Source organism: Choloepus didactylus, chromosome 3, assembly GCF_015220235.1.
Source record: "Choloepus didactylus isolate mChoDid1 chromosome 3, mChoDid1.pri, whole genome shotgun sequence".
NCBI lineage: Eukaryota > Metazoa > Chordata > Mammalia > Pilosa > Megalonychidae > Choloepus > Choloepus didactylus.
In genome coordinates, this window is record NC_051309.1 from 193,860,953 (window position 1) to 193,880,162 (window position 19,210).

The following is a 19,210-nucleotide window of genomic DNA, read 5'->3' on the forward strand; positions in this document are numbered from 1 at the left end:
GCATAGGCCTATTGATATCTCTTCTGTTTGGAGTACGCTGGCGCTTCTTGGATCTTTAATTTTATGTCTTTCATAGAGATGGGAAATTTTCATTAATAATTTCCTCTATTATTGCTTTCTTGCCCCTTTCCCTTCTCTTCTCTTCTGGGACACCAATGATACGTACATCAGTTGTACTTTGTTTCATCCTTGAATTCCCGGAGACGTTGCTCATACTTTTTCATTCTTTTCTCCATCTGCTGCTTTGTGTGTAGGCTTTCAGCTGTTTTGTTCTCCATTTCCTGAGTGTTTTCTTCTGCCTCTTGAGATCTGCTGTTGTATGTTTCCATTGCGGCTTTTATCTCTTGTGTTGTGCCTTTCATTTCCATAGATTCTACTAGCTGTTTTTTTGAACTTTTAATTTCTGCCCTATATATGCCCAGTGTTTCCTTTACAGCCTCTATCTCTTTTGCAATATCTTCTCTAAACTTTTTGAATTGATTAGCATTAGTTGTTAAATTCCTGTATCTCAGTTTGAAGTGTACATTTGTTCCTTTGACTGGGCATAACTTTGTTTTTCTTAGTGTAGTTGTAATTTTCTGTTGTCTACGGCATCGGTTTCCTTGGCTTATCCAAATCAGGTTTTCCCAGACAAGGAAACCCAGGTTCAGGTCCAGAGGGAAGAAATATTCAGTATCTGGTTTCCTGCGAGTGTGTCTTAGAAAATTGCTCCACCCTTTGATGCTATCGGGTCACTGTGCTTTCTGCCCAGCAGGTGATGCCTGTTAGCCTATAATCTTGACTGGTGTGAGGAGGTATGGCCGTGTTCCCCCGGCTCTGGGTCTGGTTCTTGAATGGAAAGGGTCCCACCCGTTTCCTCCTAGAGAAGACGACCCCCAGGTGGACCTCTGTCATTAGCTTTTCAATGGTCTCCTCTCTGCTTGTGCTGTCTCCACCCTTCCCCGAGTCACAGCCCTGGAAACTGTAAATGACTGGGGCTTTCTCCACTGAGCTGAAAAAGAAACAGTTAGTCCCCTTCAGACCCAGTCCAAGGCGACCCTCCGGCTCTCCAAGGTCAGTCATCACCCAAAGCCTCTGTCTGTTTTTTGGAGATGTGTACCTGTAGTGAGCAGTTCACACTCGCTACTTAAAACCCCAGTTGGAGCTCAGCTGAGCTGTATTTGCTTGCTGGGAGAGAGCTTCTCTCTGGCACCACAAGGCTTTGCAGCTCGGGCTATGGGGGAGGGGGTCTCGCGACTTGGATCTGCAGGTTTTGCTTACAGATTTTATGCTGTGTTCTCTGGCATTCCTCCCAATTCAGGTTGGTGTATGATGAGTGGATGGTCTCGTTTGTCCCCCTGCAGTTATTCTGGATTATTTACTAGTTGTTTGTTGTTTTTAGTAGTTGTTCCAGGGGGGCTACTTAGCTTCCACTCCTCTCTATGCTGCCATCTTGCCCTGCCTCTCTTTAGGGTTAATTTTGAAAATATAGTCATAAGGTATTTTTTATGTCTCAACCCAAACAATTAATTAGCCTTAAAGTCTTAAACACAAATATTGTTGCTAATTATGGATTTAAAAGAGCATTGATTTGAAAAAGAATATTTTTACAAATATTATGCATAAATAGTGCTGAGCTAAAAGTTATAGACATAGCTTCTAAATCTGTGACTGAAGAATTCAAACAATTAGGCCTATAATATACTCATTTATAAACGATTGTAGAAATAATCTTTACAGATCCAATATTATATTCTCACGGTGATGGATTCTTTTTCCTGAATGAGAAACAAGTGAGATTATCAGTTTAGAATTTTTTTTATTTACACTTATGACTTTTTATAACAAAAGCTACACATAAGAAGAAGCCAAGAGAACAGACACCCAAGGCAGGGTCTGGGAAGGTCTCACTCACGAGCTCCCTGTCCTCTCCACGTGGAGTCAGAGCCTGTCACCCTCCCAGGGCAGCAATGTCATTATCAATCACTATCATGGAAGCTCCATCAGCTTGGAGTTTGAATGGAGATGAGCGTGTGGGAAATTAGAGAACACCAAAAAATACAGGAAATCTTAGCTTATAGAGTAGGGAAGTAAACATGACAGAGACACATGGTTAGACCTGGTGGGCATTACTGTGACCCATTTTTAAGATTGAAAATTCGGTAAAGAGAATCTGTCATTTTGAGAATACAATGTTGGTGCCATAAAGATTATTTCTATAATCATTTATAGGTGAGAATATTTAATTTAATATATCCTGTTGGTTCTGTTTTCCCAAGAACCCTGACCAATGAAATATCTGAAAAAGCTAAGCTCATGGTGGCAGGTACAAGTTTTCCTAAATTCTAAAGTTTGCTTGAAATGACCAACTATATCATTGGCAACAAAATCCCTGTGGGTGTCCTTGAAGTGAAAGGATCTATTCATGTCCCAAAGTCTGAAAAAATAAAAAATAGTTTTATATGTGCTGTTCTTTCAAGTAAAAATGCTTTCCATAAATATGTGGCGAGTTCAGCTCACAACACAAACTATCACCCTTCCTCGACACAAAAGAAGTACTTAATGAGTAGTTACATTTTGTCACAGGAATAGCAAAAAGACATGTACCAAAGTGTCAATATTTAATAAAATTTACATTTTTCCTTCTTTATCGAGGACATTCTTATGTGAAAGTGGAATTTTTATTTTCTGCAAGTGAGTGATAGTGAAGTATAAAATTCCTATTAGAACAATTTGTGCCCCTGTCCTCATTTGTGCTAAGTTACCAAGTGTATTTCCCACTATTGCTTTGGTAGGATCAGTGCAAATATCAGCACAATGAACCATACTTTTTACTCTACAAACTCCCTGAAAGGGACTCAGGGACTCCTCAGGAATCCACAGACCATACTTTGATAAAATTTGCAATACAAAATTTTTTTACATGCTCTAACTATTTCTGTCACTCTACTTCAATCTGCTGACCCCACCAGGAAATCTCATACATGCTTTCAAACATAAACTTACAGCACGTTGTGCCAAGTGAAGGCCCCATTGTCATGTCTGGTGTAATCTTCACAGCACCTTAGGTTTTTTTGTTTTGTTTTGTTTTGTTTTTCTTTGAGATTCTCACAAAAGTTGGAATTTTTCATTTATTTAACATTTGGTTAATTTTACATCTTTTAAGAGATCAAAGATCACAACATAAAATAGCTACAGCCCCAGGGACTTCATGCATGAAATCGTGAATTGGAAGAATTGGATAGTTGGTGGGATAGAGGTAGTGGACAAAATAACATATACATGAAAAATACATGATGCTCTGTCAAAAGACATTCAAATCCTTTCCTTCGAGTAGTGGAGACTTGTTAAAGTCTCCTGGAGAAATTCACATTCCAGGACTCCAGTTTGTCAGCTGGACTTCATGACATGAGGGCAGTGATATTTTATGTGTATGTGTTTGTACATGTGTACACATACAAGCGTGTGTGTGTGTGTGTGTGCGCGCATGTGTTCATGCTACCTCAGCTGCTAACACAGTACTGGAAACATGGTGAGTACTCAAATAAGTTGAATTTTAGTTGCATAAAGAAATTATTAAGATATGAATGCATAAACAGTGTAATGTTTAAGAGGATATGGCAGTGCCCAGGCTATGAAGGTAGCTAGTGATTGTAGGTAGCAAGTGACTTTTGGGCTATATGAGGAATAAATTACAACTGGGTACAAGAAAGAGAAACTATACTGCTGAAAAACTTTGTACCTGCAGGACTGTAGTGCAATCAAACTGAGAGCTCTTAAGTCAGCAGAATAACAAATGATAGTTGAATATTTCCCCATATAAAATATACTTGATCTAAAATTTTTTACCCAGTTATATTAATTAAAACAAAAAATGAGGGGATAAAAAGGAGAGAGAAATGTGACAATCTAGGTAAGAACACGTAGACAATATAATTCAACCTTTATTCCAAAACCCATATTTCTCAAAAAAAGAAAGCCTCTTTTTAATTTTTTCCTATTCATATATCCTTTAACCTCTATTTTTCTGAATATCTACTATTTCCAAGGAAATTTGAGTAAATTCCATATTCTTGAACACTATCAGGAGATTTCAAGCCTATGTGGTAGACCATGATGAAATGAAATTCTTTCTCCTACTTAAGCTCAAATAATGCTGTATAACTAGTAAACAAAAATAACTAATTACTTAGACATTTTGTTAAAGTTATAAACATGCTACAACATACTAATATAAACATAATATATACTAGAAATGAGTATCTTAAAAATGGAAAACTTTCTTTATGCTGTTTATCTTTTTTTTTTTTTACATAAATGTTGGATTTAATGAAACTATTCTGTACTGCACTTTTTCCACTTAATAATATATCTAAGTAATCACACTATATTAAGCCACATAATCCCACTCTTCTGGTTTGCTAATGCTGCTGCTATGCAAAATAACAGAAATGGATTGGCTTTTGTAAAGGGAATTTATTAGCTTGCAAGTTTACAGTTCAAAAGCCATAAAAGTGTCCAAACTAAGCCATCGACAGAGGATACCTTCACTGAAGAACAGTTGATGGCATCTGGAACCCCTCTGTCAGCTGGGAAGGCTGGTGTCTGCTGGTCCTTTGCTCCTGGGTTGCATTTCAAAATGGCTTTCTCCAAAATGTCTCTGGGTGTCTGTCTTAGCTCCTCTCTCAGCTCCTCTGCATCCTTGCTTGTTTCTCCCATGACATTTCTCTCCAAGCATCTGGGCTTCTTTTCTTAACTTCTCCAGGGCAAACTCTGGGCTTCATCTCTTAGTTTAGCATCTCCAAATGTCCTTCTGTCTGCATCTCCAAGCATCTCCAAGCTACTCCAGTGGATCAATCAAGACCCACCCTGATGGGTGGGGTCTACCCCTCCTTGGAGATAATTCAATCAGAGTTATCACCGAAAGTTGGATGAGTCACATCTCCATGAAAACACTCAATCAAAAGGTTCTACCCTAATATTGTATTAAAAGATCTTAACTCTTCCAGGGTCCATAACAATTTCAAATTGGCATATTTACCTTATTAATTTTAATGACTGCATTCTATCACATTTGGTGCTTTACTAATTTCATCATTTCTCAACTGATGAACATTTGAGTTGTTTTTGGACAGTATTCCTACATTTCAGAGAGCAAATGACTTCATTATAAGTTTGTCATTTTGCTCACATAAAAGTATGTTGGAGCCATGAACTCATAGATATGTGCTTAGTCAGTCCAATGTGATATTTATTTTTATGGATTTTCCAAATGATCCTACAGTAGATATTGTATTACATTACAAATAAACATCAAATCTAAAGGCTTCTGTTTTGTCACACCTTAATCACCATTGTATATCAAAATGTTGGTTCTTTGCAATTTTACTTTTTTCAATGTGGTGGTTCAGAGTTTTATGAACCCTAGAAAACATGTTCTTAAATTTAATCCATTCCTGTGGGTGTGAACCAATTGCAATAGGACATTTTGATGAGGTTACTTCAGTATGGCATGTGTGGCCCAGCCCAATCAGGCCATTTCTGCAAAGCGCCCTGCTGCCTTTTTGCTTGATAAATATATGTAGAAATAAATATTTACATGATTGATATATTCATTGCTACTGGGTGACAGTTGCAGGAGCTTCTCAGAGGATAGAATTAGGAAATATATGTATTTATTAACATATGTATATGCATTTATCTGTATTTCTTTCTCCCTTAACTTCTCCCAGTCTCCTTATGCTTTCTTTCTATTTTATATATATGTCTTGCATTTATTCTGATTCATTTTTCCATTCACCTGCTGAATAATATCTTTGTCAATTCCAGTTTGGGCATTTATGAATAAAGCTGCTATAAACATTTATGAACAGGTTTTTGTGTAAACATAAGTTTTCAATCTTTGGGTAAATACTGAGGCGTGGGATTGCTGGGTCATATGGTAAGTGTATGCTTAATGTTTTAAGAAGCTCCCAAACTGTTTTCTAAAGTGGCTGTATCATTTTTCATTCCCATAAGCCAAGAATGAGATTTACAGTTATTCTGCCTTCTCTGCAGCATTGAAATTGTCAGGTTTATAGATTTTAGCAATTCTAATAGTTGTGTATTTTCTCACTGTAGTTCTAATTTTCTTTTTCCTGAAAAATGACATTGAGCATCTTTTTATATGCATAATTTTTATCCATATGTCTTCATTGATTAAGTGTATTTGGCCCCCATTTTTTAAAAAACATGGTTTATTTTCCTATTACTGGACTTTAAGAGTTCTTTATATATATATATATACTACGTGCTTTTAACTGGAAGTGTTTGCCAATATTTTCTGTCAATCTATGGCTTATTTTTACTTTATTTCTACACAGTGTTTTTCTTGAAGCAAAAGCTTTATTTCTTTTTAAATTTTATTAAGTCCAATTTATCACTTTTTAATGAATTAATCTATCTAAAATCTTATAATCAATCATAAATCCACTCAGATTTTCTTGTATGTTTTCTTGTATAAATGTTATAATTGTACACTTAATATTTAGGTCTGCAATCCATTTGAGTTAAATTTTATATAATATTTGATACATATGCCAGTATTCATTTTTTTTTGTTATGGATATCCAATTTTCCAATGTCATTTTACTATTTGTTCCTTTATTGTTGTGCATTTGCAGAACAATCATATGTGATAACATTCACTGCACATGTTGAAGCATGATTAATTAATTAATTAATGCATACTTTTATCTTTCAAGGATGTATACCAGAAACCTCAGAAAGCATAACATTTTTTGGTAAAATAGCAAAGTCTTCTCACTCTAAAAGTGTTTAACACAAAACATCTATTATCATTGCTCATAGTATTTATAGTCAGTGTAATAAGACAGGAAAATTTAAAAGTTTATAAATATTGGAAGGTAATTATTTAAGATAATATGATAAATACTTTAAAAATTCAAGAAAACAAACTGTAAACTCCAAGAACTAATAAATGTGGTGCTTAATAGGTTGCCACATTAGAAAATGATCTGATGAAAGTCAAGAATTTCTGATACTACCATGTCAATCACTTAAATTTTAATGGAAAAGGGGAAAAGGGTTTCATTCACAAAAACAAAAAACTAAATCAGCATCTTGGAATGAAACAACAACAATAAAAAAATGAGTCATATATCTAGGGTTGCTGCAGATGAGGGAAAACTGATCCTTATTTTCTGGAAGAAGTAAAAATTGGGACTATTTTGTGGAAGACAATTTTGAATATAAACATCTAAAATGTGCATATCTTATGACAAATTAATTTATCTTGCACAAATCAACATTATAGATGTTATCTCACTGAAAACTATGATAAAAAATGGATGTGAAAATAAGAAACCAACAAACAGGAAAAAATAGACAAAAATATGAAAAGAAATTTTATAAAAAAAGTTTCAAATTGCCAGTGCCTTCATTTGAGAAGATAATTAACTTTACTCATAATTGCATTTTTGAAAGGAAGTACAGTTTATTTTCACATGTTTTTGCAGTAGTGAAAATTTGGAGGTAACTATAATGTTCAACAGTGAAACACCCCTGCCCCCACACAAAAACACATAAAATGCTATACCATGCATTTATTGCAAAAGTGAAGTTGATCTCTATTTCTGCTATAAAATGCAAGATCTAGCAACAAGCTTAAAAAACAAGCTGCAAAATATTTTTAGCAAGGTAATATCTTTCATTTGGATCCCAATCTATCAATAGTTTGTGTACATTGTTTCTGTCTGGATATAGTCCAGGAGACTGTAATTTTCTAGGTGAGAGATCTGGTTGCAGAAGAGTATTAGCTTCTTGTTTCTTAGTTTACATACCCTTTGAATTTTCTAAATTTTAATATAAAAAGTCAAAGATCTTGGGGGCATCTTAGAACTCTGAGTTATCACAAAATTAGAAATTTTTGCTTTTTTCCCTTTCTCCCCCACAATCTCTTTCTGCCCTCCCCCTTTCCCTTTCTGTCTTCTCTCTCTTTCTCTTTTAAACTTATTTTTCCTCATTTAAAATAGTGAAAACTATTGTTTTCTTCCCTTTTTTCAGTGCAGTGTACAAATTTTCTACAATGAACATCTTTTTAATTTGGAATTAAAATACAATAGACTTTTAAAAATCAAAGCCACACAAATTTGACTCTACAACTTATATTATTTACTAAAAAGGAAAATGCAAGGAGTGGAAAATGCATTTAGCAATGTTGAGTAATTAAGGAATGTGTGTGTACATTTATATGTACGTGCTAATGGTTTAGAAGAAGAAACACTCTTATTCTATAAGAATTAACAGTTTTGCTGATTCACAGTGGGTACAGTTGAAATTAAGACTAGGTACATTTTTGATCTATGTAGTACATATTTAGATCTTTTATGATATATTATATCCAATTTTTCCTTATACATTAAAATTAAAGAGAAAAAGCTGAATGACATGTTTCTAAATATTTATAACTGTTTTAAATATTAGAGAACTGGATTTTAACTTATTTTAATTTGGGGAAACATCAAAGTAAAGAATATAAAAATGGAAATTATTTTAATTCTTAATTAATATACCTTATTTTAAAAACACACTGTAAAAGTGATAGAAAATGAAGTTATTAATTAAGTTTGCACTAGAGGCCCAGTTAATGGAACACAACACCTAATTTTCACGTATGGTTGCTAATTTAGTTTTCTTTGCTCTAATATTGCTGTTTTGTATTTGGCAGACTGCTTTGAATTTGAATGGGCAAAAATAACATTTTTAGTCAACGTTAATTTGCAAAACCAATGAGGTAATATTGCTATTCTCATTTTATAGAAGAAGAAATCTTAGGCCAAAAAAAGAAAAAAAATGTTAACTATCTTAAGACCACAGAGATAATAAATAGCAGAGCAAATCCTCACACCAGCAATTGTGCTCGTTACTACCATGATAGGCTGCCTTGCCTCCCCTTAAGGTCCATTCATATAATTATTTGAGACTAGAAACAAGTTTGTTTCATAAAAAGTCATATGTTTAATGGAAGACCACACAACAATGAAAATGAGCTAGATAGAATGAGCCATCACGACATGGATGGATCTTACAAACACAATGGTAAGTCAAAGAAGCCAGACACAGAATATTTACTATATGATTACAAAGTTAGTTTATAGCCCTAGAAAAAATGAAAAGTGGCTATCCTTGGGGGTTTATGACAGGGAGGATATATGAGTGACATTTCTAGGGTGCTTGATTTGAGCTGGCTATACACATGTGTACATTTGATGAAAATTCAAACAAGATTTGTGCACTTTTCTTTATATCATGCTTGAATAGAAGACCTATTTAACAAACAGGGGAAGCTACATTTTCCTCAATTTGATCATGGAATACATGCTTGCTTTGTTTTGTTTTTAACTGGCTTCGAGGAAACTAAAGCTATCATTAACTGGTGATAAATACATGTATTATCATCCTTTGCATAATTAGCTTCTCAGTTCCATTTCTTTATTTTCCCTACCCTTCCCTTCTCTTCCTTTCTCTTCCTTTCCCTTCCCTTTCTTTTGTGTGTTTCTATTGATGAGGATTGAAAAGGTGTTAGTCAGATATCATATATAAATATTGCCCACTTAATAAAAGCTTAGAGACAACTGTGATAATCTTTTTAATTTTTCTTTTTCAATTTTGTTGACAGAGATCCATGTATCCTGGGCAGTTGTGCAATTAGACAAAAAAAAATTGAATTTAATATTTTCTTTATTCAACATCTCACTTACCAATGCCTTCCTTGAGTACTAAGAAAAATGAAATAATTGGACCTTGCCTCCTTGGACATATAAATTTTTAATAAAGGATCCCTGCCTAAACATTTCTTCAATATTTTATCCTTGAAACTCCCCAAATGCTTCAACAGAACTCTTATTAATATTGTTGTTTATACCTTTTTACATATTTTTCTCTATCACTGGGTGGTGAGTTCCTAAAGATTGTGTTCGGTCTAATTGCCTATAATATAATCATATATTATAGTCCCTAGTAATTAGTTAATGCTCAATATGTGCCTGCTGCTTATACTGGGAGCTGACTCTTAAATGTGAAACATATTTATGTTACTAAGTCTTCTCTGTCAAAGTTCTGGACCAATATTCTTGAAGAATTCTGATATAGCATCCTTTTATGGTAATATAATATAGTGGAACCAAGCACTTTACAAATGAGAAAGTGGATGGATGGATGGCTTTTCTGGTAAGACCATGTTATTTACAGTTCTGTGCCTTAAACCACCTGTTTCTTTTTCATTCTTCTTAAGGTCACGGTGTATTATCAGTAGTGACTGTAATATCACTAATTGTTTTCTGGAAATCTTTCAAAATGCTCAGTGCAATTTAATGGTATATTTCAAAATAATGAAAGAGGACCCTCAACAATGATCCAAGTCTCAAAATTTATCATTTCCCCAACAAGAAGGGAAAGTTATGTGATCTGGCTGCATGCAATGGTCCACTCTCCCATTAGGTAAATAGCCAGAAAATTGGATGCAATCTAGTGCTCAGTGTCTGACAAGGTAACTGTTTATCAGTTGGTCTTAAAACAAAGCATATTGGCTTCAAATAGATCATGAAATGTTACTAATTGTTAAAAATTATGAGGAAACTGATATTTTATATAAGAAACCTCAGTGCTTTGAAATCCAATGGTGGATGTTATCTTTTGACATTTATAAAAATGTGGAGGTCTATATAAATCATTTTTCACACTGTGGCAAATATGAACTGCACTGCAACTCAGAATTCTTTATAACTACACTTAAAATAAAATGAGCTAGGTTATTTATGTCACCCTCATTATTCAAAAAGAATAGTTTTGTTGGAGGGTGGGGCCAGAATGTAAAACTCAAGTGAAAGGATAAATTAAATATCTAATACTGAATTTTGTTAATTTCACTGACAGTGATGCAGAAAAATATTTCCATTTTTTTTCATTTTTTCTAAATCTTTCAAAATGGTACTTGTAAGTATTTTCAAGTTTATCATAAATAACATTGTTTTCAGCCCAAGGACTAACTCCAAGTTTCTGATACAGGAAATCTGGCTGGGCAACAAGGGGTAGGAGAGCAACCACTGGTATTATTTTGGAGCTTTACTGGGGAATTTGGAAATTTTATATTTTTTTAAAGAGAAATTGTTCTAGCCCCAACCAATACAGAATAAGCTATTTTTTCATAGTAGTTATGTACACAGTTAAATTAACATTAATTTGTTACTTAAGTATACTTTAGTAATTTTCATTACCATTACTCAAACTGATGTTGCCCAAGACCTGTGTCAGACACTTAACTATGAACTGTATTTTTTTTTTCTTTTCCTGTCTAAAACTGTCAATAATAATACTACATATCTGAAAGGGTTATTATGCATACTCCATGAGTTAATGTTTTTAAAATACTGAATGTGCCATGCATAAATAGTATAATCTAATGAATTTATTATTATAAGAGTCCCAGGAAACAATATTCTATTTTAGTAAAATATATTTATAGAACATCCAAATTATAGGTAAGGTAATAAAGTTTGAATAAATTAACAGTATTGTTTGTGATATAACTGAAAATCATTAAGGTGAACCTGTTTCCATGTTTTGATAGATCCATCTGATTGACTACTAGGCAGTAATTAAAACTCAAGATAAAAAAAAAAGATTTATCCCAGAAAAGATCAAATGTATACTCTTAATTGATAGAAATAGATTCCAAAACAGTATGACATTTTTAACACAAACACACATACACATAAACACACACAAAGTAAAGGATATTATAACTTGATCATTGAATATAAAGTGAATTTTATCAGTCATCTAAGCTTTCCAAAGTTTCCATAATGACTTTTATTGATTTACAAACAGAGAAGTACTTTCTATTTACATAAAACTCAAATGTCCATATTTTAAAATGAAACATACTCAGGAAATTTACCAGAAATATATATATATATATTTAGAATTTGCAGTACATCTAAATTTGGGGACTAGCAAGAAATATAATGAATTGATTTCATTTTCATTTATTTTACTCTTAATGCCTGTTCTACACTGAAGTAAAATAATAAATGATCATTGCAATAATATTTAGGGAATTACTTATTTTATTTTTTTAATAAAGAAGAAAAGCTGGACCCTAAGTTCTTATCGTATCTCCAACCATTAATTGGTCACTTTCAATGTGAGATTTCTTAGGTGGGAAGAAGGTCAGGAGAATAAACGACCCGATTTTTCAGAAGCCCACTTTCTAAAGGGGAAAGAACCCTTATAGATGAATAAATGCAGTAAAATGCAATATATAAATAAATGAGTGCTTTGGGAAAACAGGGTAGAGAGATCTAGACTGTGAATGAGTATGCTAAGAATTGTTTCCCAAAGTAGCTAACATTAGATTTGGAGTATAAAAGATAGATGAAAAAAAAATCCAGTAACACGATAGAAAAAACATGCAAAGGAATTTCTGGTTGAAAGCAGAGCACATTAAAAAAAAAAGTGAAAAAACGTTTTCCCTCCCCTCCCCTCCCTTCCCTTCCCTTCCCCTTTCTTCTTTCCTTTTTTTCTGTCATCTTTTCCTTTATGGAATGTCTAACCTCTAGCCTACAATGTCCTGGGTTTTAGACATTGAACAAAACAAATAAAGTCTTTGAGTTGAAGAATCCTACATTCTAGTATAAAAACTATATGTACGTAGTCTTTAAGAAAGCAATAGTTGAGCAGAGAGTTGAACTAAGGAAGAGAACTAATTGCATATGAGAGATGATTGTTGGAAAATAAAGGGATAGAAGAGAAATGTTTTTGATGTAGGAACTTCCTTGGTGTATATATGCAAAGAAGCCAGTATTGTTCAAATACCAAGGAGTAGGTGAGAGATGTTAGATACAAGAATAAGCACATTAGATTTTTTTAATTCAATTTTATTGAGATATATTCACATACCATGCAATCATACAAAGCGTACATTCATTTATTCACAGTACAATTATACAGTTGTGCATTCATCACCAAAATTAATTTTTGAACATTTTCATTACCACACACACAAAAATAATAAGAATAAAAATTGAAATGAAAAAGAACAATTAAAGTAAAAAAGAACACTGGGTGCCTTTTTCTTTTTTTGCCCCCATTTTTCTACTCATCCATCCATACGCTGGACAAAGGGGAGTGTGGTCCATATGGCTTTCCCAGTCACATTGTCACCCCTCATAAGCTATATTTTTATACAATTGTCTTCAAGATTCAAGGGTTCTGGGTTGTAGTTTGACAGCTTCAGGTATTTACTGCTAGCTATTCCAATTCATTAGAACCTAAAAATGTTTGTCTATATTGTGTGTAAGAGTGCCTTCCAGAGTGACCTCTCAGCTCCTTTTGGAATCTCTCTGCCACTGAAGCTTACTTCATTTCCTTTCCCATCCCCTTTAGGTCAAGAAGATGTTCTCCATCCCATGATGCCGGGTCTAGATTCCTCCCCGAGAGTCATATTCCATGTTGCCAGGGAGATTTACTCCCCTGGGTATCAGATCCCAAGTAGTGGGGAGGGCAGTGATTTTACCTGCCAAGTTGGCTTAGCTAGAGAGAGAGGGCCACATCTGAGCAACAAAGAGGCATTCGGGAGGAGGGTCTTAGGCACAATTATAGGGAGGCCTAGCCCCTCCTTTGCAGCAAAAGTCTTCCCAAGGGCAAGTCCCATGTTAGAGGGCTCAGCCCATCACACCTCCAGTCCCCTTTATCTGTGAGCACATCAGCAACCATAAAGGTGGGGAAGCCCAATACCTCTGAATTCTCCACGAGCTCCTCAAGGAGGCTCTGTATATTTTTTCATTGTTTTTGTTTTCTTTTTTTTTTGAAATTAACTTTTTTTTAAATTAAATATATAAAAAAACAGTAAAAAAAACATTTCAAACAAACATAACAAGGGAGTAAGAAAAAGACAACTAACCTAAAATAACTACTTTACTTCCAACATATTCTTACTCTACCCCAAGAAAATAACCTAATACAGCAACATTACTGTGAACTTGTTCCTACCATACCCAACAGAAATTAACAAACCATAGTCATTCCTGGGCATTCTCAGAACATTAAATTTATCCACTATAGCATATCTGTTCTTACTGGGTTATTGTTCCCCCTTCATTAGTTGCTCTCTATCACTAGTTCCCCTACATTCTACATTATAAACCATTTATTTTACATTTTTCAATGTTCACATTAGTAGTAATGTATAATATTTCTCTTTTTGTGCCTGGCTTATTTCGCTCAGCATTATGTCTTCAAGGTTCATCCATATTGTCATACGTTTCACGACATCATTCCTTCTTACTGCCACATGGTATTCCACTGTGTGTTTATACCACATTTTATTTATTCACTCATCTGTTGAAGAACATTTGGGTTGTTTCCATCTCTTGGCAATTGTGAATAATGCTGCTATGAGCATTGGCATCCAGATATCTGTTCATGTCACTGCTTTCAGATCTTCCAGGTATATACTGAGAAGTGCAATTGCTGGATTGAAGGGTAACTCTATCTAGTTTTCTAAGGAACTGCCAGACTGACTTCCAGAGTGGCTGAACGATTATACAGAACCTCCAACAATGAATAAGAGTTCCAATTTCTCCACATCCTCTACAACATTTGTAGTTTCCTGTTTGTTTAATGGCAGCCATTCTAATGGATGTGAGATGGTATCTCATTGTGGTCTTAATTTGCATCTCTCTAATAGCTGGTGAAGCTGAAAATTTTTTCATGTGTTTCTTGGCCATTTGTATTTCTTTTTCAGAGAACTGTCTTTTCATATCTTTTGCCCATTTTATAATTGGTCTATCTGTTCTATTGTCATTGAACCGTAGGATTTCTTTATATATGCAAGATATCAGTCTTTTGTCAGATACATGGTTTCCAAAATCTTTTTCTCATTGAGTTGGCTGCCTCTTCACCTTTTTGACAAATTCATTTGAGGTACAGAAACTTCTAAGCTTTAGGAATTCCCATTTATCTATTTTTTCTTTTGTTGCTTGTCCTGTGTGTTACTCACCCAGGCCCTGTAGGCATTTGGTTTGTAACCCCTGACTTAAATTCTGGAATTTCAGGTTGGCTTGTTAGATTACCAGTGAGCTAACTCAGAGTCCACATTCTATTCACACTCTCCCACCAAGCCTCAGTGTCTTCCAGAAAAACAACCATTTTCATTTATCTTCCATCCTATGCATCTCCTAGTAGGAGAGTAGCATGTGGCTGCCTAATACAAGGTCTTAAAGATGTTTCCCTGCATTATCTTCTAGGAGTTTTATGGTATTGTCTTTTATATTGAGATCTTTGATCCACTTTGAGATAATTTTTGGGTAGGGTGTGAGGTAGGGGTCCTCTTTCATTCTTTTGGATATGGATATCCAACTCTCCCAGCTCCATTTGTTGAAGAGACTATTATGTCCCAGTTCAGTGGCTTTGGGGGCCTTATCAAATCAGTTGGCCATAGATCTGGGGGTCTATCTCCAAATTCTCAATTCAATTCCATTTATCAATATGTCTGTCTTTGTGCCAGTACCATGCTGTTTTGAATACTGTGGCTTTATAATAAGCTTCAAAGTGAGGGAGTGTAAGTCCTCCCACTTTGTTTTTCTTTTTTAGAGTGTTTTTAGCAATTTGAGGCATCTTCCCTTTCCAAATAAATATGTTAACTAGCTTTTCCAAGTCTGCAAAGTAGGTTTTTGGAATTTGGATTGGGACTGCATTGAATCTGTAGATGAGCTTGGGTAGAATTGACACTTTAATGACATTTAGCCTTCATATCCATGAACAACAATATTTTTCCATCTTTTAAGGTCCTTTCTATTTCTTTCAGTAGACTTCTGTAGTTTTCCTTGTATAGGTCTTTTATATCTTTGGTTAAGTTTATTCCTAGGTACTTGATTTTTTTAGTTGCTTTTGAAAATGGTATCTTTTTATTGAGTGTCTCTTCACTTTGTTCATTTCTAGCATATAGAAACATTACTGACTTATGTGCATTAGTCTTGTATCCTGCTACTATGCTAAATATGTTTATTGGCTCTAGTTGCTGTATCATCAATTTCTCAGGGTTTTCCAGACATAAGATCATATCATCTGCATATAATGACAGTTTTACATCTTCCTTTCCAATTTGGATGCCTTTTATTTCTTTGTATTGCTGGATTTCCCTGGCTAGCCCTTTTAGCACAATGTTAAATAACAGTGGTGATAGTGGGCATCCTTGTCTCATTCCTGATCTTAGAGGGAAGGCTTTCAGTCTCTCACCATTGAGTACTATGCTGGCTGTGGGTTGTTTTATATATGCTCTTTATCATATTGTAAGTTTCCTTCAATTCCTACCTTTTGAGGCGTTTTTATCAAAAAGGGATGTTGGATTTTGTCGAGTGCTTTTTCAGCATCTATTGAGATGATCATTTGACTTTTCTCTTTTGATTTGTTAATGTGTTGTAATACATTGATTGATTTTCTTATGTTGAACCATCCTTGCATGCCTGGAATGAACCCCACTTGGTCATGGTATATGATTTTTTTTAATGTGCCTTTGGATTCGATTTGCAAGTATTTTGTTGAGAATTTTTGCATCTAGATTCATTAGAGAGATTGGCCTGTAGTTTTTTTTGTTTGTTTGTTTGTTTGTTTGTTTGTTTGTTTTTGCCTGGTTTTGGTATCAGATTGATGTTAGCTTCATAAAATGTATTAGGTAGTAGTCCATTTTCTTTAATGTTTTGAAAGAGTTTAAGTCAGATTGATGTCAGTTCTTTTTGGAAAGTTTGGCAGAATTCCCCTGTGAAGCCATCTGGCCCTGGGCATTTATTTGTGGGAAGCTTTTTGATGACTGATTGGATCTCTCTGCTTGTGATTGGTTGGTGCAGGTCTTCTGTTTCTTCTCTGGTCAGTCTAGGTTGTTCATATGTTTCCAGGAATTTGTCCATTTCCTCTACATTAGCCAGTTTGTTGGCATACAGTTGTTCCTAGAATCCTCTTACAATTTTTTAAATTTCTTTGGGATCCACAGTAATGTTACCTTTCTCATTCATTATTTTGTTTATATGGGTCTTCTCTCTTTTGATTTTGTCAGTCTAGCTAGGGGCTTGTCAATCTTGTTGATCTTCTCAAAGAACCAACTTTTGGTGTTATTTATTCTCTCTATTGTTTTTTGTTGTTGTTGTTGTTCTCTATGTCATTTATTTCTGTTTTCATCTTGTTATTTCTTTTCTTCTACTTGGTTTAGGATTGGTCTGCTGTTCATTTTCTAGCTTATTCAATTGCTCCAACAGTTCTTTGATTTTAGCTGTTTCTTCCTTTTTGATTTATGTGTTTAGTGCTATAAATTTCCCCCTCAGTACCACTTTTGCTGCATCCCCTAAGTTTTGATATGTTGTGTTCTCATTATAATTCATCTCTATATATTTAGCAATTTCTCTTGCTATTTCTTCTTTAACCCACTGATGATTTAGGAGCATGTTATTTAACCTCCAGGTATTTGTGAATTTTCTAAGTCTCTGATGGTTATTAACTTCTAATTATATTCCATTATGGTCAGAGAATATGCTTTGAGTAATTTCAATTTTTTAAAATTTATTGAGGATTGTCTAATATCCCAGCATATGATCTGTTCTGGAGAAAGTTCCATGAGCATTAGAGAAGAATGTGTATCCTGGTGATTTGGGATGTAATGTTCTATTTATGTCTGTTAAATCCAACTCATTTATCAGATTGTTTAGGTTTTCAGTTTCCTTATTGGTCTTCAGTCTGGTTCATCTATCTGTAGAAGAGAGTGATGTGTTGAAGTCTCCCACAATTATTGTGGAAACATCAATTGCTTCCTTTAGTTTTGCCAGTGTTTCTCTCATGTATTTTGTGGCACCTTGATGGGGTGCATAAACATTTATGATTGTTATTTCTTCTTGTTGAATAGCCCCTTTTATTTGTATATAGTGGTCTTCTTTGTCTCTCATAACATCCTTGCACTTAAAGTCTATTTTATCTGAGATTAATATTGCTACTCCTGCTTTCTTTTGGCTGTAGCTTTCATGAAATATTTTTTCCCATCCTTTCACTTTCAATTTCTTTGTGTTCTTTGTGTCCCTGTGTCTAAGATGAGTCTATTCTATGCAACATATTGATGGCTCATATTTTTTGATCCATTCTGTGAATCTATATCTTTTAATTGGGGAGTTTAATCCATTTACATTCAACATTATTACCATGAAGGCATTTCTTGAGTCAGTCATTCTTTACTTTGGTTTATGTTTGTCAGATATATTTTTTTTCCCACTCTCTCTTAATGTCCCTTAACATACCCATACTGAATCTCTTTAGTGCTGAACTTTCTCCATCTCTCTCTCTCTCCTTTCTTTGTTTCTCTGTCAGTAGTGCTCTCTTTAGTATCTCAAGTAAGGCAGGACTCTCGTTAGCAAATTCTCTCAGCATTTGTTTGTCTGTGAAAAATTTAAGCTCTCCCTCAAATTTGAAGGACAACTTTGCTGGATAAAGTATTCTTGGTTGGAAATTTTTCTCACTCAGAATTTTAAATATGTCATGCCACTGCCTTCTCGCCTCCATGGTGGCCACTGAGTAGTCACTACTTAGTCTTTTGCTGTTTCCTTTGTATGTGGTGAATTGCTTTTCTCTTCAGTACTTTCTACTTCTCTTCAGTATTTGACAATCTGATCAGAATATGTCTCAGACTGGGTTTATTTGGATTTATTCTATTTGGGGTTCACTAGGCATTTATGAATTGTGTATTTATGGTGTTTAGAAGATTTGGGAAGCTTTCCCCAACAATTTCTTTGAATACTCTTCCTAGACCTTTACCCTTCTCTTCCCCTTCTGGAAGACCAGTGAGTCTTATATTGGACAATTTATATTATCATATCCCTGAGGTCCATTTATTTTTTTAATTTTTTTCCCCATTCTTTGTTTTGTTCTTTCATTTTCTATTCTGTCATCCTTGAGACCCTGATTTGCTGTTCAGCTTCTTCTAGTCTTGTACTGTGAGTATCTAGAATCTTTTTAATTTTGTCAACAGTTTCTTTTATTTCCATAAGATCATCTATTTTTTTTATTTACTCTTATGATTTCTTCTTTATGCTCTTCTAGGGTCTTTTTCAGGTCCTTTATATCCTGTGTCATGCTCTCATTGTTTGTCTTTAGGTCTTTGATTAATTGCTTCAAATACTATTTCTCCTCTGAT